Source organism: Amblyraja radiata, chromosome 1 (assembly GCF_010909765.2).
Source record: "Amblyraja radiata isolate CabotCenter1 chromosome 1, sAmbRad1.1.pri, whole genome shotgun sequence".
Taxonomy (NCBI): domain Eukaryota; kingdom Metazoa; phylum Chordata; class Chondrichthyes; order Rajiformes; family Rajidae; genus Amblyraja; species Amblyraja radiata.
This window is the reverse complement of record NC_045956.1, coordinates 112531761-112556492: the sequence shown is the minus strand read 5'-3', so window position 1 is coordinate 112556492 and position 24732 is coordinate 112531761. Positions and strand designations below refer to the sequence as shown.

The 24732-nt window shown below is 43.8% G+C and overlaps 1 protein-coding gene across 1 annotated transcript in view; it reads left to right on the top strand.

Moving 5' to 3' along the window:
- sgcz (sarcoglycan zeta) overlaps nt 1–24732 on the top strand; it is a 220120-nt gene that overhangs the window by 27544 nt on the left and 167844 nt on the right. The window lies entirely within an intron of this gene.

Below are 24732 nucleotides of genomic sequence, written 5' to 3'. Positions count from 1 at the left end.
TTATTTGCGACAATTATTGCAAGCGTTTATGGATTTCTGGAACAAATCCTGCTCAACATTCATCAACCTCTTTAGTTAGGAATCAGCCGAGTGATGATTCTTGGCATGCATATATAGATATATAATTCTTCATTAAGAGATCAAAATGTAGACAGTATTTCAGGTGTACTCTCACCAGCACTCTGTAATCACATAAAATGACCCCACATTAACATTGCTTAATGTTTGAAATAATAGCTAATATTCCATGAGCCTTCCTAATTACTTGTGGGGACTACATGCTAATCTATTGTGATCATGCACTCTATCCCCATATCTCTTTCTAATGGCAACAGTTTGTTGTCTCACTTCACTCTCATAATAGCAGGGCTGCCAACATTGGGTGAGAGTGAGAAATTGCGAGAGACCAAGCCCAAGGTAGCGTAGCGACCGAGGGACAAAAACTGCTTCATCCTGCACTACTCCTTAGACAGGTCCAAATAAATGAATCCCATTAGAAAAATGTTAGGACCGACACCAATGTGTCCCCCCTTCCATTGGTACGGAGCTTTCGCATTTTTCAGCTTGAAATTGCGCAATCTGGTGCATACTGTAGCAGGTCTTTTAACTTACACTTGAATGCAATATTTATGCTTTAAATTGAATTAGCTACGAATAAAGTTAGGCTAAATTACATTCCTAATTATATTCCACTATAGAACCAGACTCTGATCAACAGGTGCAGCACATGAATGATCTTAGTATATTCATGTATGGAAATCAGATTATAATCAAACACTTGCCCCATGTTGATCAACGTGGGTCTCACTGCACACCTGGTACTACTCCTGACCCTGATTTCAGTTGCATACCTTCTCTCATTCCTAACCCTGAGTCCAGCCTTACACCAGGTCCCCTATTCTCCCCGATCATAGCTGCTTACCTGCTTAGGTTCCCAGTGCTGAACACTCCCATTGTCCCAGCTTTGACTGCACACCAAGTACCATTCCAGACCTTGACTCTGGATGCACACTTGGCTTTGCTCCTAGCCCTCTGCACTGACAATATATCTGGCTCACACATAAAGCCCCATATCTGACCCCCTGGACTTAACCTAATACGTTCAAGTCCACGGGTGCTTATCTAATGCGGTAATCTTTTATGGGGCACTTCACAGACCAAATTTTGTATAACAAAATTTGCACCATCCATTGGCCTCCTTGTTATCTAGTTCAAAGTTGTCAAAGAAGTCTTCAATTGGTTGAGCATAATTTCTCATCCATAAAATGATGCTCACTCAGCTGTATGTTCTGTTACCATTTCCTTCATTTTCATCATAAACTGTCCTGAAGTCATTTTCACCCACAATATTTTCAGTATTTTGCTGTCTTCCTCTCAGCTGGGATTTTTCCGAAATGCATAGTCCAATAAATATATATTTATGCAATATTATTCTACTAAATGTGATCATGAGAGTAAATAATATATCCTGTGGTATTCATCAAACAACAATGAAAAAAAGATCTTTGTTTTGATTGCACCTACCAACATGCATACATTATTATATTACAATTAATATGTACCGAGGGCAAATTGTTGTTCCAATGCTCCCCATTCCCAATTACTTTTACAGTGAAGTGATTTAAATCCAAGTGAAGTTTAAATGGCATCAGAAAAATAAAACCTCCGGAATGGATGCTATACGTTACATGGTTGGTTGGAGTCAGTAGCAGTATACTATATTAAATTTTGAATCAATAGACAATAGACAATAGGTGCAGGAGTAGGCCATTTGGCCCTTTGAGCCAGCACTGCCATTCAATGTGATCATGGTTGATCATCCACAATCAGTACCCCGTTCCTGCCTTCTCCCCATATCCCCTGACTCCGCTATTTTTAAGAGCCCTAACTAGCTCTCCCTTGAAAGCATCCAGAGAACCCACCTCCACCGCCCTCTGAGGCGGAGAATCTTCAGATGTCCTAGTTCAAGCTAAAACTAAAGACAAATAATAACCTCCTCACACATTCTTCTGCAAGTATCTCTGTCACTCCTTTAAAATATGCCCCTTCTTTGCACAAGCTCTTAAACATCGCATCTGAATCCATCGCATCTGAATCGTTTCCATCTGATTACACTCCTTGAGGATGTTCATCTACATGTTCAATTAATAAAATAACGAGATTGCGGATTTTCTATTCAACCTGTCAAAGGAATTTGTGGAGGGGGGGGGGGTTAGAAATAGTCAGTGAGGTAAGCAAACATAATAATTGAGTGGCAAATGACAGTAGTGCTACCTTCCCAATATTTAACTGAAGGAAATAATGGGTAATCGGGGCTGTATGTTGTGACAGACAGCCTAACACCTTGCATGTCATTTTAATATAAAGCGGCCTTTTCACGGGGCGAGTTGACGCAAGATGTCACCAGAGTGAAGAGGTCGTGGTCCAGCACGAGTCTCGCACGATATAACGGGGGTAGATAAAGAGTTCCCACGGTACTCGGCATTTCTGCTATTTGTGCGAGTGACTTGTCCGTTTCCCGAGCATTACCGTTAAATCTTGAATGAACATCGTGAACTACACGTGACACAAATGATGTAACTTTTTTTTTCACACACTATATATATCCTCCCTTGGTTGAATTGGCTCATTTGGAGACATATTTTACTGTGTATGTGGGAGACACAGATGGACTGAGCACAGTACCTCGGTCTTACTGTGTGTGGGAGAGGGGGAGAAAGAGACGTACACTCACAGAGGCAGAGTCTCTCAGCCTGTGTAAGAGGGAGGGAGAGAGAGAGAGAGGCACACACAAGGTGGATGTGAAATCTCACCTGCCTGTTTCAGTGACAGACACCCGCCGCCAGTAAATGAAGACACCCCCATCTGTCTCCCCCTCCTCTCCCTCGACTCCCCCACCTTTCTCTCCCAACTCCAGTCCCGTCCCGACCCCCTGGGAAACTGAATAGAGCAACAGTCAACTGCTGCCTGTGCGCTGATATGACAATAAAGGCTACTTTACTTTACTGAGTTAAAGAGTTCCCACGGTAGACTGTAAAACTGGGACCCTGGTTCTGGACTCCCCCAACACCGGAACCCTTCTTCAGACAGCCTAATCGGAATTGAGTCTGAAGATGTGTCTCGTCCCGAAACATCAGCTTTTTTTCTCCAGAGATGCTGCTTGACTCGCTGAGTTACTCCAGCTTTTTGTGTCTGTCTTCGGTTTAAACCAGCATGTGCAGTTCACTCCTTACACGGGTCTCTATACAACATTGATTGGTAGCGTTCCGGACCCCTGGACCCGAGGACTCCGACCTGTATCTCTCAAAGAAGTACATGTGAAAAATTTCTCACGGACCATAAAAATGCGTAACCTTTCAGTAAAGTCCCTTTTAAAGATTATAGTTATTTTCTTGAATCTCATTAACATAACTCATGAATAAGTTGATGTCCATATACGGATGCAAATCTTTATTTTTATTTATTTTTTAAATTCAATCCCACATAAGATAATTTTACTCACCTTCTGTTCCCTCTGTCCAGCTTCCGGGTTCACCGTTCGCAGGAGTTCCCACGGTACCCGCAAGAGTTATTACGGATATCGCACTGGCCACTACGTTCATATAATGTTGCAATACTCAACCACAAGTGTACAAGTCACTCTTGGAGAAATTCAAACTTTCTTGAATTTTCTCCCGAGTGACCAAGTTACACGATGACCTGCCGTTAGCGCTACGGTGGTCCACGGTGGTCCACGAATGCCGCACTGTTATCGTACGAGGTTCCCACGATGTTAAACTCCGGTTAACTCTTGCGTCAAGTCGCCCCGTGAAAAGGCCGCTTAACACTTATCCCATCCCCCTGGATTTTCCTGATTAATAAATTAAGGTTTTGGCAACTAATTACAAATCAGGATAATTACAAATCAATTACATTAGCCAACATTTGGCATCGGACTTGAACGAATACGCCACAGTCGTTACAGACTTCATTAAGAAATGTGTGGAGGACTGCATCCCTACAAAAACCTTCAGAGTGTTTCCCAATCAGAAACCTTGGATGAACTTTGAGATTCGCACTCTTCTGAAGACCAGACACCGGGCATTCATGTCTGATGATACAGTGTTCGACAAGAAGTCCAGATACGACCTTGGTAAGGCCATCAAAAAGGCCAAAAGGGACTTCTGCTTCAAACTGGAGGATGAGACAGATGTTTAGCAGCTGTGGCGGGGCCTGAATGCAATCACCTTCTAAAAGAGAAATCAGGAGGCAGCTCGAATGTCGGCAAAACATCACTCCCTGATGAGCTCAATGCGTTTTACGCACGCTTTGATAGGGAGAACACCGATGTGCCTTCCCGAGCCCCAATTCGCTGTGATGGTATTTCAGTCTGTCACAGAGGCCGACGTCAGGAAATCCTTCAGAGGGGTGACCCTCGAAAAGCACCTGGACCTGATGGTATACCTGGTCGTGTTCTGAAAACTTGTGCGGACCAACTGGCTGGAGTTTTTACAGACATTTTCAACCTCTCACTTCTGAGGTCCCCACCTGCTTTAAAAGGTGATGAAGTGCTTTGAGAGGTTGATCAAGGCGCAAATCAACTCCTACCTCGACAAAAACCTGGACCCACTGCAGTTCGCTTACCGCCACAACAGATCAACAGTGGATCCGATCTCGCTGGCCCTCCACTCTGCTCTGGACCACTTGGACAACAAAAACTAATATGTCAGGCTGTTATTCATTGATTACAGCTTGGCATTTAATACTATCATCCCCTCCAAGCTGGTTACCAAACTCGCATAACTGGGTCTCTGCGCATCCTCTGCAATTGGATCCTCGACTTCCTCATTCGTAGACCACAGTTTGTTCGTATTGGTGGAAATGTGTCAGGCTCGATAACAATCAGCACGGGAGCACCTCAGGGCTGCGTGCTCAGTCCCCTGCTGTACTCACTGTATACTCATGACTGCGTAGCCGGTCATAATGCCAACTCCATCATCAAGTTCGCTGATGACACCACTATTGTGGGACGTATCACTGATGGGGATGAGTCAGAGTATAGAAGAGAGATCGAGCGACTGTGCATATGGTGCCAGCACAATAACCTGGCCCTCAAACTCAGCAATACCAAGGAACTGATTGTGGACTTTGGAAGGAGTAGGAGGGGGACCCACAGCCCCATTTATATCAACCATTTATACCATTTATGGTTGAAAGGGTCAAGAGCTTCAAATTCCTGGGCGTGCACATCTCTGAAGATCTTTCCTGGTCCGAGAACTCTGATGCAATAATTACGAAAGCACGTCAGCGCCTCTACTTCCTGAAAAGATTACGGAGAGTGAATCAGTTTGACAAGGAGGACTCTCTCTAACTTCTACAGGTGCACAGTAGAGAGCATGCTGACCGGTTGCATCGTGGCTTGGTTCGGCGACTTGAGTGCCCTGGAGAGGAAAAGACTACAAAGAGTAGTAAACCCTGCCCAGTCCATCATCGGCTCTGACCTCCCTTCCATCGAGGGGATCTATCGCAGTCGCTGCCTCAAAAAGGGTGGCAGTATCATCAAGGACCCACACCATCCTGGCTACCCACACATCTCCCTGCTACTTTCAGGTAGAAGGTACAGGAGCCTGAAGACAATAAACTCACTTGAACTTGAACTCCGAAACACGAAGCGCTGAGCATTGGGATCCAGACATCTCGGACAACTGGCTTCAGTTTCCCTCTGACATCTGGCTGTGCTCTCTGTGGGGAGGCTGAATGATCACTGATCACTGGCCTTGGGGGTACCCGGTGAGGGAGCGGAGCAACCGAGAGGGGGGAGGGTGTGGGAGGGGGATGTCCCCCCTGCGACGGTAGGGACTTTTTGAAATTTGATGCATTAAAATCATGTTTTAGTGCATTGTAAGTATTATTTCAATGTTTTTTGTTTGAAGTATTTTTAGGAGGTAACTTTTTAAGGGGTAACTTTTGCCAGACAAAGAGTGGTGGGTGTATGGAACAAGCTGCCAGAGGAGGTAGTTGAGGCAGGGACTATCCCAACATTTAAGAAACAGTTAGACTGATACATGGATAGGACAGGTTTGGAGGGATATGGACCAAAAGCAGGTAGTGTAGCTGGGACGTTGACGAATGTGGGCCGAAGGGCCTGTTTTCACACTCTATGACTAGATTATACCTCCACCATGCATGAATGCTTCAAAATCAAGTGGTCGAGTTTTATTGCCATATACTCAAGCATAGAAACATAGAAAATAGGCGCAGGAATAGGTCATTTGGCACCTTCGAGCCAGCACTGACTGTTAATGGCTGTTCATCTAAAATCAGTACCTCTTTCCTGTTTTTCCCCATATCCCTTGATTTTGCTAGCTCCTAGAGCTAAATGTAACTCTCTCTTGAAAACATCCAGTGAATTGGCCTCCACTGCCTTCTGTGGCAGAGAATTCCACAGATTCACAACTCTCGGCGTGAAGAAAGTTTGTCCTCATCTCAGTCCTAACTAGCCTACCCTTTATTCTTAACCTGTGACCCCTGTTCTGAACTTCCCGAACATCGGGAACATTTTTCCTGCAGTTACAGTAAGTGAAAATCTAGTAGGCAAGCAGGATGCTTTCTCCAACCACCCCCATTTGAAGGACACTGTCTTCCACCGTTTCTACCCAGTGCTTGGTACTTACTTCCAGCAGCCACTGCGTGTCCTCCAGGATGCACCGAGTCACAGCCTGATCCATGCCGGTCACCTGGGCAAACAGAGACTCTCACGGCAGCTGCGCAATGCTTCCGATGCTTCCGACGGCCCGTGGCACGTGCATTGAGGCTGCTCCATGGCCGGAGCCACAGCGAGCAACTCGCCAACCCGGCAAACACTCGCCAGCCCGGCAAACACTCACCAGCCCAGCAAACACTCGCCAGCCCCGGCTCCCCGTCCGCATCTTTCCACGCCGCTGCTTCTGCTTCCATCCCTCCCTCAGCCCTGGCTCTCCAACAGCCGCGGTCCATGCAATTGAAATGAGTTTTTAAATTTTCGTTGATCACAGAATTTCTCACAACAGAGCGTGAAAAATTTGTGATCAGTGTGAGAGTGTGAGAATTTGGCAAAATGCGTGATTCTCATGCTCAATGCATGAGAGTTGGCAGCCTTGCAATTGTTTGCTTTTTCCCCAAAGTGGATATCCTTGCAATTTCCTCCATTACATTCCAACTCTCTTCTTGGTTATTTACTTGATTTATTTATATCCATATGAAGGCTTTCTGTGTCCCACAACTTGAAAAGACACCTATCTTTCTATCAGCAAATATCGCCCCAGTAAACTTGGTGGGCCCATTATTGGGCACTGTGGTATTCAACTAGTTATTAAATGGCAATCACAAAATGACTAGTTTATCCTTATTTATCTATTATATAGTTTCAGTTAATTTGCTCATCTCTTTTCATGGCATCAAATTAGCCACAACTCTGTGCTCTCTGACCCTGTCCAGTAACGAGTTACTATGGGTTGCCTTCAGAAATGCAAAATATACTACTTCTACTGGTGTCCGTCAATCTACCCTTTGTTTTACATTCTGCAGCAAATATAGAACACAGAATATAGGGCAGTATAGCACAGTAACTCCTCAGGGACAGGCAAATCAACCCACAATGTCCGTGCTGAACATGATGCCAAGATAAATTACTCTTATCTGCCTGCACATGATCCATATTTCTCCAATTTATCATACACTGCTTCTCTTTCAGATATCCCTGATGGCTTTGCTTATAATTTTCTAAATGATCTCCTAGTATCCCCTTAATAGTGGCTTCCAGCCTGTTCCCAATGACAGATGTGAGACTAATTGGCCTAGATGCCTGCGTTCTGTTTCCTTTCTTCTGTGAGTAGTCATATTAATATTGTGTTGTAGTGGCATGTATAAAACTTGAGACATAAGGGTGATGTACTTAAACAATGTGTGAGAAATGAAGGCAGGAAATTATTTGGCAACATATAGAGCAGCAGTCATCAAACAAATAGAGGAAGAAACTGGAAGTGACATTATAGTCAACACAAAATATAGGCCAACACAAGTAATTTATTATGTGTTAAGTTTATTGCTTAGTACTTTAGAGTGACAAGTTAATTTGGTGACAAGTGTTTGCATTTTGGTATTAGCTAAATAATTTAATAACTTGGAACCCAAGAAGAAATTATAAATGCATTTTATCATCAATAAAAAATAGACAGTGCATCCATACTGCATTATGTGTGGGTTTGTGGACAGGGAGATTATTGCTGATGAACTGAACCTCAGGAACTTCTGTGTCCCGGGGAGCCGCGTGAGCCCAATCCACCCGCCAAGCAACCATGGTTCCGACGACTGGAGTGAAGACCGACGGCCGGAACAGCGCCTCGGAGGGCTCGACTTGTCCCACTAGCCTCCAAAGGGACTGCAAAGAAGCTGGGTGTCAAAGGAGCCTCAGTGGTGGCGGCGATGGGAGCCTTGGCGGCGGTGATGGGAGCCCCGGCAGTGGCAGCTTGAGCCTGGACGGCAACGGGAGCCTCAGTGGTGATGGGGCTTCAGCGGCAAGGGGAACCATGGCGACGGTAGAACGTGGGGGTGGGGGTGGGGGGAAGACAATGGGGACCCGGTGTTGGGGGACTGCCATGATGAACAATGGAGAGCCCAGTGGGGGGGGGGGCACTTTAGTTTTAGCATCCTCTATCCAGGGAATATTCCTGTGTTCGTTTGTTTATTTGTTCATTTGTTCTGGTGAAAGCGATGGGCACACAGCAGCCAGACAACACTCCCTTGTCCTTTTTTTTTTTTTTTGCACTTTTAATTTCAAGTTTTTGTGTACCTTCTGTATCGTGACTGTTGGCAGACCAATTTCCCTCCAGGGATGAATAAAGTTTTATCGTATCGTATCATATTGTGAGATCCAAAATCAATCACAAACTCTTCAGAGACAAAATCAAAGAAACAAGTTTTCCTTTATTACATTTCTGCGCTGAAAAGGGTGTCCCTCCTCTATCATCCTCTAGAGACACACAAAAATGGAGGTTGTATCTATCTTTTTATACCTTTCTTCACTATGGTCACTACCTCATGTCTCCCCATCGAGCTTCGTCCAATCATAACATAAAGCCCACATTCCCACGAGAACGTCCAGAAACATCTCGGAACATCTCCTGACGTCAAAGGCTTCTGCTGGAGTTTTTATCTGTTACTTCTTTATCTAGAAGTTCCCTCTGTCCTGTATATTGTTACTTTCTTCGACCAGCAGTCTGGCTTCTGCTGACACCTTATTTCTTTCTAAGTTATAATTTTCAGAGTTCTAGTATAAATCAACCATCCCTATTAACCCTTCTCTCACAATATTATAGTCAGAGAGTTATACAGCATGGAAACAGGCCATTCGGTCCAACTTGCCCATGCTGACCAAGATGCCCCATCCACAGTAGTCCCACCTTCCTGCATTTGGACCTATCCTTTTATACATTTCCTATGCATGTACCTGTCCATATGACCTTTAAAATCTACTTACAATTTCTTTGGCTGTCATTCATTGAAAATATTAGACTGAAATAACTAGAAGTTGTGTATTGGACATTACAGGTGGAAGGGAACCAATTAAAAACTGTACGGTGGTTAACAAGTGTTCAGAATAGTACTAAATGTGAGCAAAGCATCAGAAGGTCAGAGTAGAATGGGAGATTCTGCACCAGTACTGTGGCCTTCGGCCCCCGACTAACAAGTGCCCATCACCAACTCATGCTAATCTGCCACTCCCACCACCCTTCTCACTTTCTCTCCGTCTCCAACCTCCTTGTGTAATGAAGCCTATAGTTAATTACCAAGCCGTAGCCGGAGCTGGAGCCTCGTGGGTCGGAGCCGGAGCCCGCGGCCAACAGAGCCTGCGACTGGGGCCTGGGTCGGCACCACAGAAGCATCATGAGGGGACCCAGCGGTGATCCTAGAGGAGGCCGGTGTGGCGGTCGACGAGGGCACCGGCCGGGGTCAGCGGTCGAGGACGGGCCATGTTGGAGTTGGAGGACACACCGCCAGGAACAAAGGAGGACTCGGCATGTGGGGGGATCGCCATGAATGGGGAGAAGGGGGGGAGAACAAAGGTGGACCTGAAGCAGATACTTTGTAATTTTGTGTGGCGATGATTTGCATATCTTGGACATACACGCAAAGAATTTCACTGTGACTTGTCACATGTGACAATAAAGTAATCAATCAATCTAATGACTGGAACCAGACTATGAATGAGCAGGGCTGCTCCAATCACTTCAGCTCAAAACCAAATGTCACAGAAATAGGCAACTAACAATGTAAGATAACTGAAAGAAACAGGCCATAAAACAGTATGGTACTGGAATAGGCTCTTCACCCTGCACTGTCTGTACTGAATATAATGCCAGGTTAATATCATTTGCTCGGGTATGATTCATATCCCTCCATTCCTGCATATACATGTGCGGATATAAAACCTTTTAAAACCAGCAGCCCTGGCACCCGCCACACGTGTATAAAAACTTGCCCCGCACATCCCTATATAATTAAAAGTCTTTGTCTTGTTTGTGTTTGTGCCTCTGGTTAATTCCTATCTTCTTCCAAACACTAGGCCACAGCCTCCAGCCTTCTCACAGTGATGATGTCACAATGCCTCTCACAGTGCACTGATCACAATGGGCTCTCAAGCTGGCTGCCGACTGCCACAATGACATCACAATGGGACGTTGCCAACAGTATCGAGGTTGCTGCCCCTCTACCAATATCTGAAGGAGCTGCTCATCAAATTCTGGTTGCATTTTAGTCCCACGATCCTGGTGTTTGGGCACAAGGCAGGGAGTGGGGAGGGCCGATGGGGGGGGGGAACTCTCATCGCCCCCACCCCCCACCCCCACCCTCCATCTCCCCAAATCCCCCACCATTTCCTCTCTAACATTAAATCTATTCTCTCTAGTTGTTAACATTTCCACCCTGGGAAAAAAAGGTTCTGTCTTTCTACCCTAACTATGCCTCTCATTATTTTATATACAGTACTTCTCCCCTCAGCCTCTGACATTCTGGGGATAATAATTCACGTTTGTCCAACTTCTCCTCATTGCTAATATCCTCTAATCAGGCAGCATTCTAGCAAATCTCTTTTGAACCTCTCCAAACCCTTCATATTCCTCCTGTAATGGAGCCACTTGAGCTGCACACAATATACCAAATGTGGCTAAGCAAAGTCCTGTGAAGCTGCGACATAATTTCCTGACTTCCTATACTCAATGCCGTGACCGGTGAAGGCAAGTAGACTATAGGTCATCTTTACAACTCTATCTCTCTGCATTGCCTCTTCCAGGGAGTTATGATCCCTCTGTACATGAATACTGTTAAGGGTTTCACCACTAACTGTATAGTTTCCCCTTATGTTTGACCATGTAAAATGTAACACTTCACACTTGCTCAGTTTAAAGTCTGTCTGCTATTTCTTTGCCTGGATTTGTAACTGATCTAAATCTTACTCTGACAGCATTGTTCACAGTCTGCAATTCCACTGACCCATCTATATTTGCATCAGTCATTTATGTATATCACAATTAACAGAGGTCCTTGTACAAATCCCTGCAGGACCCCAGAAATGGCAAACTTTCAGCCAAAATAGCACCCATCCTCCATTATCTTCTGTCTTCTGTGGGTGAGTCAGTTCTGAACCTAAACTACAGTCAGCATGAATCTCATGCATCTTTATCCTCGTGATTAGCCAACCATGAGGTACTTTATCAAATCTTACAAATATCCGTGTCTATACCATCCACTCCCCTATCCATCATCACCTTCTTAAAAAATTAATCAAGTTAATTAGACATGACCTCCCGCAGATCAAGTTATGCTGACTGTCCCTAATTTTCCCATTCTCGTCCAAATGTGAGAAAAAGACCACGAGAAATTAGTAGGGCAAGTGAATGTTGTGCCCAAATTTGAATGGCAAGGTAGATATGAAGAAATTATTTCTGCTCATGAGGAATCTAAGGCTTGGAAATATTGGCTAAAATATTAGAGACAAGCCTTTCACGAGTGAATTATTCCACATTAACACCACGGCCATAGGAGTAGAATTAGGCCATTTGGCCCATCGAGTCTACTCCACCTTCATGGCTGATCTCTGCTTCCTTATCCCATTTTCTTGCCTTCTTCCCATACTCCTTGACACCCATTCTAATCAAAATTTGTCTATCTCTGCCTTGAAAGTATCCACTGTCGGCCTCTACAGCCCTCTGTGACAATGAGTTCCACAGATTAACTACCCTCTGACTAAAGAAGTTCCTCCTCACCTCCTTTCTAAAAGAGTGCCCTTTAATTCTGAGGCTATGACCTCTGGCCTCTCCTACCAGTGGAAACATCCTTTCCACATCCACTCCATCTTTGCCTTTCATTATTCTGTAAATTTCAATGAGGTCCCCCCTCAACCTTCTAAACTCCAGCGATGAGGCCCAGTGCTGTCAAACACTCATCATATGTTAATTCACTCATTCCTGGAATCATTATTTAAACCTCCTCCGGACCTGTACCAGAGCCAGCACATCCTTCCTCAGATATGGGGCCCAAATTTGCTCACAGTACTCTAAATGCGGCCTGACCAGCGCCTTCTACAGCCTCAGCGTTACATCTCTGTAATAGACATATAGCTTTGTAGGTTAATTTGCTTTGGTAAAATTATAAATTGTCCCTCATGTTTAGGATAGAGGTAGTGTACAGGGTGATTGCAGGTTGGCGCAGACACAGTGGGCCAAAGGGCCTGTTCCCATGCTCTATCTCTAAAGTCTAAAGTGTGAGATTTGTATATATATTTTTTTAACCTACAAAATTCAGGAAAGCTGAGTACATTAAATAATGTTTCCGATTAACAATGATCTCACTGATGCCTGGGTCAAGATTGGGAGGCTAAAAGACCTGGCCTTTTCCCTTTGTTTGTCTGCCTGTAAAATACCCAGTAAATGCTGTGGTCTTACCCGAGAAACATTAAATGACCCAAAATACTGATGTTTGTTTCAGTTTCTGCACATGCTGTTCTGACCAACTGAATCTTTCCAGCATTTTTAGCTTTATACCAGTTTCTATAGATATTGGGAATCACTTTTCAGTTTCCCCTTTACTTCCAGATAGACAGAAAATGCTGGAGTAACTCAGCGGGACAGGCAGCATCTCTGGGTTGAGTCTCTTCTTCAGACTGAACCCCTATTCCTCTGCCCTTGAAATTTGCCAACCCTCCTCTGCAATTGGTACATTCTTTCCCATTCCCTACATCTAAGGTTCAATTTATGTCGGCATCTTTAGTTTCACTGACAGTCTGACAATGCCTGTTCATGAGCTGCTATTAACGAAGATTACTATCAAAAGTGCTAAATGTAATAACAGTGATTAATTTAACGTGAAACATAATAAATCCCTCTTCCTCGCTTTGCAACTGAATTGAACAGCCCATTGTGCATTTGTCTGAAGTTTTCCAACTCTAATATTCATACAATAAAACAAGAAGTGCCAGTAAGGCACTTAGCAGGTCAGGAAGCATCAGTGTAACACAAGCAGATAGAGTGGTAAAGATGGCACATGGTATGCTCACCTTCATTGGCCGGGCATTGAGTGTAAGAGTCAGAGAGTCACAATACAGCTCTGTGAGAGACTTTGGCTAGGTCATATTTGGAATATTGTGTGCAGTTCTGGACACAGAATTACAGGAAGGATTGGGGGCCTTTGAAAGGCTTTGTGCAGGGGTTTATCAGAATGATGCCTGTTATTGGGGCCATTAGATATCAGAAGAGATTGGACAGACTTGGTTTGTTCTCTCTGGAAGTCCGGAGGCTGAGGGAAGACCTGATAGAAGTAAGTCAAATTATGAGTGGCATAGTTAGGGTAGACAGTCAGAACTTTTTTTCCCAGGGTGGAAATAGTCAAGACTCGAGGGAATAGCTTTAAGGACAAAGGGAGAAATTTTGAGTTGTGCGGGTCAAGTTATTTTACACAAGGAGTGGTGAGTGGGTGGGTGGTGGGTAGAACCCGGTGCTAGGGGTGGTGATTGAGAAGATACAATAGTGGTGTTTAAGATAGAAATATGGATATGCAGGGAATGGAGGGATACAGATCATGTGCAGGCAGATGAGATTAGTTTATCTTGACAATATGTTCGGCACAGACAATGTGGTCTGAAAATCTGTGTTTCTGTCCTGTATTATTCTATTTCTATGTTCTATGTTCGGTAAAGAGTGTTTCAACAACTGTTCATGTGATGGACTCAGTTTTTGTCCACAACAGCACTCATGGAAGCAGGGCCGGCCTTAAGCCGATTGGACCAATTGCTCCCAATTGGGCCCCGTGCCTAAGGGGGCCCCGTCTCTCTTTTCACTTCTCTCCTTCCCTCCCTCCCTCTTTCTCTCCTTCCCTCCCTCCCTTCTTCCCTCCCTCCCTTCTCTCCTTCCCCTCCCTCCCTCCATTCCCTTCTTCCCTCGCTCCCTTCTCTCTCTCTTTTCCCTTCTCTCCTTCCCTCCCTCCCTTCTTTCTCTCCTTCCCTCCCTCCCTTCTTTCTCTACTTCCCTCACTCCCTTCTCTCCTTTCTCTCCCTCCCTCCCTTCTCTAACACACACACACACACACACACACACACACACACACACACACACACACACACACACACACACACACACACACACACACACACACACACACACACACACACACACACACACACCAAGTTATGGGTTTTTCAGGATTTAGTTATTGAATTATGTGAGGTAAGGGAAACAAGTAGAGTAGCTATGGAAACTATGAGATTCAAAGAAGAGGAAGTACTGACACTTTTGAGAAATATAAAAGTGGATAAGTCTCCAGGTCCGGACAGGATATCCCCTAGGACATTGAGGGAAGTTAGTGTAGAAATAGCAGGGGCTATGACAGAAATATTTCAAATGTCGTTAGAAACGGGAATAGTGCCGGAGGATTGGCGTACTGCGCATGTTGTTCCATTGTTTAAAAAGGGGTCTAAGAGTAAACCTAGCAATTATAGACCTGTTAGTTTGACATCAGTGGTGGGCAAATTAATGGAAAGGATACTTAGAGATAATATATATAAGCATCTGGATAAACAGGGTCTGATTAGGAACAGTCAACATGGATTTGTGCCTGGAAGGTCATGTTTGACTAATCTTCTTGAATTTTCTGAAGAGGTTACTCGGGAAATTGATGAGGGTAAAGCAGTGGATGTTGCATATATGGACTTCAGTAAGGCCTTTGACAAGGTTCCTCACGAAGGTTGGTTAAGAAGGTTCAATTGTTGGGTATTAATGGTGGAGTAGCAAGATGGATTCAACAGTGGCTGAATGGGAGATGCCAGAGAGTAATGGTGGATGGTTGTTTGTCAGGATGGAGGCCAGTGACTAGTGGGGTGCCACAGGGATCTGTGTTGGGTCCACTGGTGTTTGTCATGTACATCAATGATCTGGATGATGGTGTGGTAAATTGGATTAGTAAGTATGCAGATGATACTAAGATAGGTGGGGTTGTGGATAATGAAGTAGATTTTCAAAGTCTACAGAGAGATTTATGCCAGTTGGAAGAGTGGGCTGAAAGATGGCCGATGGAGTTTAATGCTGATAAGTGTGAGGTGCTACATCTTGGCAGGACAAATCAAAATAGGACTTACATGGTAAATGGTAGGGAATTGAAGAATGCAAGTGAACAGAGGGATCTGGGAATAACTGTGCACAGTTCCCTGAAAGTGGAATCTCATGTAGATAGGGTGGTAAAGGAAGCTTTTGGTGTGCTGGCCTTTATAAATCAGAGCATTGAGTATAGAAGTTGGGATGTAATTTTAAAATTGTACAAGGCATTGGTGAGGCCAATTCTGGAGTATGGTGTACAATTTTGGTCGCCCAATTATAGGAAGGATGTCAACAAAATAGAGAGAGTACAGAGGAGATTTAATAGAATGCTGCCTGGGTTTCAGCAACTAAGTTACAGAGAAAGGTTGAACAAGTTAGGGCTTTATTCTTTGGAGCGCAGAAGGTTAAGGGGGGACTTGATAGAGGTCTTTAAAATGATGAGAGGGATAGACAGAGTTGACATGGATAAGCTTTTCCCACTGAGAGTAGGGAAGTTTCAAACAAGGGGACATGACTTGAGAATTAAGGGACAGAAGTTTAGGGGTAACATGAGGGGGAACTTCTTTACTCAGAGAGTGGTGGCTGTGTGGAATGAGCTTCCAGTGAAGGTGGTGGAGGCAGGTTCGATTTTATCATTTAAAAATAAATTGGATAGTTATATGGACGGGAAAGGAATGGAGGGTTATGGTCTGAGCGCAGGTATATGGGACTAGGGGAGAATACGTGTTTGGCACGGACTAGAGGGGTCGAGATGGCCTGTTTCCGTGCTGTAATTGTTATATGGTTATATGGTTATAGTTAATTAAAATATTTTTTTTTCATTTCACAGTCACTAAAACAAGTGGTGTTGTAACAATTACTTTTCAGGGGTGATCTACACAGTTTGTTTGTTACTTGTAGGCTTACATGTATCCAATTTTATATTAAAATATATCTTAGGTCTGTTTGGTCCATTAACTCGCAGGCATTTTTTAAGCGCACATTTTGATTACTATCCATTCTACCATAGAGATATAAAGTCTATGATAGACTGTATGTATATTTCTTTGATTCTACAGACCTTGGCTGGGAACCAGGGGCTCACCAAAATTGTCACAATTGGGCCCCGCACCTCCTAAGGCCGGCTCTGCATGGATGTTTACTGTTGCTTTGGTGGAAACGGTGAGATGATAATTGTTGGTGATCCTAGTGGGGTCCGGCTGCAACTGTGACTCTGCTGGCCCTGTACTTGCTGGAGTTTAGAAGGATGAGGGGGTACTTCATTAAAATGTACAGAATAGTGAAAAGCCTGGATAGAGTGGATGTGGAGAGGGTGTTTCTCTTAGTGGGAGAGACTGGGACCAGAGGGCACAGCCTCAGAATTTAAGAACGCACAATTAGAAAGGAAATGGAGGAATTTATTTTGTCAGAGAGGGTGGTGAATCTGTGGAATTTGTTGCCACAGATGGGTTTGGAGGTCAGATCATTGGGTATTTTTTAAAGCAGAGAATGATAGGTTCTTGATGAGGAAGGGCATCAAAGGTTACAGGGAGAAGGTAGGAGAATGGTTATGAGGGAAAGATAGACCAGCACTTTATGGTTTTCATTTGGTAAACCAGCATCTGAGCTGTGGGCATCATCAACTGATGCCCACAGCTCAGAACTTTGAATCACCTTCATGTGGAACTTTAGCATTGACTTTTATATGCCTAACTACTAAAGCTACAAGCTGTTCTGCTTTGATTCTGTTTTACTTTTATTTTTGCTTTTTTTTTCCACTTTAGTATAGGGGGGTTTAATTTTTTTCTTTTTTTCTCTTTTTTTCCTCTTTTTTTTCTTTTTATCTTTTTGTTTTTATACAGATGTTTTCTTTTAAACACTTAACTATATTTACATAGAGACCGGGAAGTCTATACCCAATGTGTATTTTGACACTGGACTCATATTTAGGTTAGACCTGCCATTAATGTAACCCTGATCCCTATATATCAATATCACTGTTATGTTTATCATTACTTTTTTGTTGTTTTGTTTTTGCTTTTGAAATAAAAATTAATAACAAGATTTTAAAAGAAAGAAAGCATTAGGCACCTGAAGTGTCCAATATGAAGGGTGGTACAGTGGCGCAGTTGGTAGAGCTGCTGCATCACAGCGTCAGTGACCAGGTATTGATCCTGTGTGCGGTTTATATGTTCACTCTGTGACCACATGGGTTTGCTCCAGGTGCTCTGGTTTTCTCCCACACTCCAAAGAGGGTCAGGTCTGCAGGTAAATTGTCCTCCTTGTGCAGAGAGTGGATGGAAAATTGAGATAACTTAGAACTAGTGTGACCATGTGATCGATGGTTGGCATGGGCTCGATGGGCCGATGAGCCTGTTTCCAAGGTGTATCTTTCAATTAATCAATATTAAAACAAGCAGGAGAACAGACTGCTGAAAATGACTGGGCATTTGTTTAACTCTGCTGGAGTTCCAGGGCTGTGATCTTCATTTCAACTTTCCTTCCTTCCTTCAATGTCATTCAACAAAGCAGAAACAATTGCATTCTATTTGTCACTTTGATTGTTATCCAGGTTTGGCCTTGAAAAAGCATAACCTCAGACCTTGTGTCATTATTCATGTGGAACGTTATCATGTCTTGTGTGTTTAATTATGAAAGCCAGTAGCTTTACGTCCCAGGAGTGTCCAATATGAAGGGGACCTACTGTATCCAGTCCCCCATACTGGTGTTTGCAGGAGCTGCCACTTAACCAGTCACCCCATACAAGGAGCCCAGTACAAGTTTGAGGACTGTTCTGCATTTTTTGTTCCTGTCAGCAAAGGGAAGCTGCATTGAGGGAGCCGCCTTTTCCAAAAATAATAGGTTTGTTCATTGTTTCGTCCTCCGGAAAATCTATTTTTTCACCCAAAGATTCAGTCGCTCTCTGACATACTCAGGAGAATCTCGGGTAGTCCATCAACCTGCCAACATGCACATCTTTGGGATATGGGAGGAAACTAGAGCACCCAGGGGAAGATTGCTTAGTCACAGGGAGAATATTTAAACCCCATGCAGACAGCACCTGAATTTGGAGTTGAACCTTGGTCATTGGCACAGCGAGGCAGCAACTCAACTTGTTGCATCATTACACCATCCCCAGGATAACCTTACCAAACATACTCCTACTGGATCTTTCAAACCAAACTCCGCATTTTTCATAGAATCATCTATCTATCTATCTATCTATCTATCTATCTATCTATCTATCTATCTATCTATCTATCTATCTATCTATCTATCTATCTATCTATCTATCTATCTATCTATCTATCTATCTATCTATCTATCTATCTATCTGTCTGTCTGTCTGTCTGTCTGTCTGTCTGTCTGTCTGTCTGTCTGTCTATTTATCTATCTCTATAATACTAAAACTCTTCGTCTTGTTTGTGGCTGTGTGTGTCAATATCTGGTTAATTCCTATTTTCTTCCAAACGTTAGGCCACGGCCTTCCCATTTTCACACATTCTACTCATATTTTTCCTGTCGAGGCGATAAACATCTTCCTGTCGCATTCCTACCTATATTTCCAAAGTTTTTAATCGTTTAAAGTTTTAAAGACAACCCGAAAACTCACCCTTTTTGAAAAGAAACCAGAGTGACGTCACAATAATAATAATAATAATAAATTTTATTTAATGGGCGCCTTTCAAACATCTCAAGGACACCTTACATAGTATATCGGAATAACATATAATCGGAATAAAACAAGTAATAAAGACATCAAAGAGACACAAATTAAAAACAGGATTCAATCCAAAAACAGAAAATCAAAAACACAGTGTGAAGAGGGAGCAGCGGCAGCCAAAGCGCGCCAGCGTTCACTCTCTCTTCACGGCAGCCATCACGGCACTCGCAAGGCAGGACAGGACACTCCGGAAAGAAGGGGCACTCCAGCGTTCGCAGCGAATGAGGAGTGACGCCCGACGCCCGGTGGGGAGGGCGGTGCTGGGGCTGCAGTGAGGGCCGAGCCCGGGGCTTGGGATGGGGCCGTGACCAGGGCCGTAAAAGAAGCTAGTAGATTCATAAAGTCATAGAGCTGTACGGCAAGGAAACATGCCCTTTTGCCTACCTTGTCAATGCCGACCAAGGTGGCATTCTGGGTTGGTCCCATTTCCCCGCATTTGTCCTATGTCCCTCAAAAGTGGCGAGTCTGTGGAATTCTCTGCCTCAGAGGACGGTGGAAGCAGGTTCTCTGGATGCTTTCAAGAGAGAGCTAGATAGGGCTCTTAAAAATAGTCAGGGGTTATGGGGAGAAGGCAGGAACGGGGTATTGATGGGGGATGATCAGCCATGATCACATTGAATGGCGGTGCTGGCTCGAAGGGCCGAATGGCCTACTCCTGCACCTATTGTCTATTATCTATTGTCTATTGTCTAAAAGTCCTCCAATCCATTTATCTATCTAAATATAAATACAAAATGCTGGAGTAATTCAGCAGGTCAGGCAACATGTCTGGACAAAAACAATTGGTGATTTTTCGAGTCGGAACCCTTCTCCTTCAGAAAGATTCCAACCCGAAACATCACCTATTCTTTTTCTCCAAAGATTCAGGTTGGCCCGCTGAGTTACTCCAGCATTTTGTGTCTATCTTCAGTATAAACCAGCATCTGTAGTTCCTTCCCACACTATCTGTCGAAATATCTTGATCACTTATACTATTCATCACCAATGCTTCAAGTTTAGAGTATTAAGAGTTAATTTATTTATTTCCAGACTTTCTCAAATACATGAAACTTAATTTGATACTAGGTAAAAGGATTGCTAAATCCTCATTTAATTCTGCTGGCATTCATTGGAATATTTTCAAATGCAAGACATTGTATTTACATTAATCTTTCTAAACCTTGGCATTACATATTGCTAACCTCATTCATGCCTTCATAACCTCGAGACATGGCTGTTCTAATTCACTCATGTCTAGTTTCCCATTTTTCACCCTCTATAAATTTAAGATTCTCAAATAATATGTTGTCTGCAGTCTAACAAGTGTTGTTCACCATCTACTCAATCATTATGTAGCTACATTGGTGCCTGATTGAGCAACTTTTCATTTAAAAACTCTCATCCATGCTTTAGCCCTTTCCATGGTTTTTCCCCTTTCTACATCTGTAAACTGCTCAAACCAGAGGGTATAGGTTTAAGGTGAAGGGGAAAGATTTTATAGGAATCAGAGGTGTAACTTTTTCACACAAAGGTGGCGGGTGTATGGAATGAGCTGCCAGAAGAGGTAGTTGTGGCTAGGACTACAGCAACATTTCAGAAGCAATTAGATAGGCACATGGCTAGGTTTAGAGGGATATTGGCCAAACACAGGCAAGTGGGCCAGTGTAGATGGTCAGCATGGGCAAGTTTGGGCGAAGGGTCTGTTTCCACACTGTATGCCTCCATGACTCTAAATATGAAAAGCCTTCAAGATCCTGTATCTGCAAACCTTCAATTCAAACCTCTGTCCATTCCTCTCATCAAGATCACCATTGATAGCTGTGCGTTCAGCTGCCTGGAGCCTTCATGTCTGGAATCCTCTCTCGAAACTCACTACCTCTCTGTCTTGTCATCCTTTTTCCAAAAACCCATCTCTTTCTGCTCACCTTCCCTAACATTCCCTGACACTTTGGTGTCAGGGTTTGCCTGATAATACTTAAGTAAAGTACCGGGACTATCTATAACTGGAACTTGTTTGCTAATATTTTTTCCTTTCTAATATGAAATCATTTTATTTATGTCTTTCCCTCTTAAAACCTATTTCAAAAAAGAATGTTAGGAAACTGGATGTAGCTTATTTATACAGACAACTGGTATAGGTCCAATAGAAGGGTAGTTTGGATAAGCTAATGGTCTTTAAGTTTCTGACATGTATGTAGTCATCCTAACAAGGAAATGCAGATGCAGGTTTACCAAATGAAGACATAAAGTGCTGGAGTAACTCAGTGAGGGGGAGGAAAGGAGGGGGGATTAATTTGGGATGAAGGGGAGAAGGAAGGGAACTGTTTGTGGGTTTGTTACTTAGAAATTGGAAAATTCAAATTTTATACAATTGGGTTGCAAGCTGCGCAGGTGGAATATGAAGTGCTTTACCACCAGTTCGTGTATGGCCTCACTCTGGCAATTGAGGAGGCCAAGGGCAGAAAGGTCAATATGGGAATGGGAGTGGTATTTAAAATGGTTATCAACCAGGGGATCCAGTCGGCCTTGGCGGACCAAGTGCAAGTGTTTTACAATGTGGTCACCATGCTTGGTCTCACCAATGTACAGGAGGTCATGTCGAGAACTCTAGATGCAGTAGATGAGGTAAAATGAGGTGAATGTGAACCTCTTCTCACCTGGAGAGACTGCTGGGGTCCCTGCATGTTGGCGAGGGAGGAGGTAAGGGGAAGGGTGATATATATTCTGTGGTTGCAGGGGAAAGTATCAGGGGGAGGGAGTGGTTTGAGTGGGACGGTATGAGTAAACCAAGGAATTGCGAAGATAGTGATTTCTGCAGAAGGTGGAAAGGGGTGGAGATGGGAAGATGTGCCTAGTGATGGATCACGTTGGAGGTGACAGAAATGTTGGAGAATGAGATGTTGGATGCAAAGGCTGATAGAGTGAAAGGTGAACACCATGGGAACTCTTTTCTTGTTGGGATCATGTTAGAGGTGTTATCTTACTTTCTTTCCCTCCACCCCCTCCAATGAACCCTGGCTGACTTAGCACTAGTTTCTTCCCTCCTCCTCCCATTCCCTCTCTTTCTCCAACCACCCCCCCCCCCCCCCCCGTCCCCCCACCTATATTCATTCCACCAGCTTCACAACATTCCACCAGCTTCACAACATTCCACCAGCCTCACAACCTCGAGATTTACAATTTACAACTCTTTATCCATTTGGGCTCATATCTGTCTTTTCAGTGGCCTTCGTCCAGCAATCTGCCCATTAAAAAAAGCCCTCACCTGTGCTGACCTATTAGTTGCCATGCTCGCTCCTGCTCCTCCCTTCCAGCTTTCTTTTGTGTGACCCCTGCAGTCTGTCTGATTAAGTGTCCCAACCCAAAACATCACTTATCCATGTTCTACTGAGTTGCTGTCTGACCCGCTGAGTTATTCCCGCATTTTGTATCTTTCAATGTCAAAAATTATGTTTCCTGCACTGCAGAACACAAAAACTCTGAAACAACCCACCTTGTTCCATTTGCATCAATTTATTTGACATTTTCTAAACACGTGGGATTTTCAACATCTCTTTAAAATAATAATACAATTTTTGCTTTGTGTGCAACCACATATCAGTAACTGCTCCACTCCTCAGGTTGGTGGCCAACTGTCACCATCATAATAAGCTGGAAAAAAACAAATTGACCTCAGTGGTAGCAAAGTACTTTTCACATCAGCTAATGGTCTCATCAGTTATTTCAGTCTCCAGTTGAAGACAAGGCCTATTACTAAAGCCTAACCTAATTTGGCATGCCTGAACATTATTTGAAATCTATCCAAGAAGCTTTGCATTTGTATTCTGAAAGCCAAACCTAACTCCAGTTTTACAGTAAATACAGAGTCAATCTAGTCAGAAGGTTTCCACCTAGAAATGTATATGCCAACCGCTGGGCAAGACGCCTGTATGACTCAAACCAAATAAATCATACAATTTTTCTGCGGATGCATAATGAAATATTGTATTCATTCATTCATTCATTCACAGTTAATTTTTGAATATTCTGTCATTTAGACTTGAACAGATGATGTTTCAATTTAGATGCAGTATATAGTCACAGGTGAAATTTACTTTTCTTCTTTGACTAAATGGAAGATTTTGTAAATCTGTTTCAAGAAAAGATTTAGAACTTTGAACACAGGACATAGAACAGTACAGGACTGGAAAAGGCACTTTGGCTGGCCATGATGCCAATCTAAGATGTGGCTGACCTACAGCTGTGGTGACCAAGTTGCATCTGTCCTTCTACTCAGAACATTATGGAATGTCCTCCACTCAGCAGTGAATCGGAGGGAGGGGGGGCGGGGGGGGCGCTATGGTTCGAAAGGTCAAGTGTAACCTCATCTGAGCTCCAGCGTGTTCTATCCTAAACTGCAATGTGCAGAGCAGACATCTGTAATACTAAACTAAGTGGGACCCGTTGGGTCCTGTGTTCACACGGGAGGGCTGATCCCCCAACGCAATATTCCACCTCTCCACCATTTCCAATTTTGGTGGCCAGTGGGGAGGGGCGGGGGGCTTTCTGGAGCACTAGTTGTGGGCTCTTGGGGTGGCAGCTCAGTCAATCAAGCCTGGTGTGATGGCAGCTCACTCATGGATGGTGGGCTGGCAGTTGACTCACGGCTATTCCTTGAAATTCCATTTCAAGCAGGGTGCAAGGCCACCAATTCAAATGCAGTTTCCGACCATTTCAAGCAGGGTGCAAGGCCACCAAATTCAAGTGCAGTTTCATACCACTTCAAGCAGGGTGCAAGGCCACTAAATTCAGGTGCAGTTTCATACCATTTCAAGCAGGGTGCAAGGCCACCGAAATCAAGTGCAATATCATTCCACTTCAAGCAGGGTGCAAGGCCACCAAATTCAAGTGCAGTTTCATACCTCTACAGGCAGGGTGCAAGGCCACCAAATTCAAGTGCAGTTTCATACCTCTACAGGCAGGGTGCAAGGCCGTAAAATTCAAGTGCATTGTCATACCACTTCAAGCAGGGTGCAAGGCCACCAAATTCAAGTGCAGTTTCATACCATTTCAACCAGGGTGAAACCACCATAAAACCACTATAAAACCACACAAAACACCACATAAACATCACATAAACACCACATTCACAGTTCAGTAGACATTCAGTGTGTTCAGTTGATTCACAGCTCAGAAAGAATCATGACCACTCCCTCCCCCATCTTGCAGAGACTGAGCCACACCCATACTTCCGGGTCTTATAATCCATCCCCCTCCCACCAGAAGGGGTGTGGCCTTCATGGTGTGATTGACAGAAGAGAGATTCTCAACATTTTTTAAACACTAATAACACTTTTATTTTTCAATGATGGGAAGAATCGGTGCTTGCTCGAAGGGCCGAATGGCCTCCTCTTGCACCTATTTTCTAATCCTCTGCACCTGATGACTGAGTAAGATGGCCAAAAATCT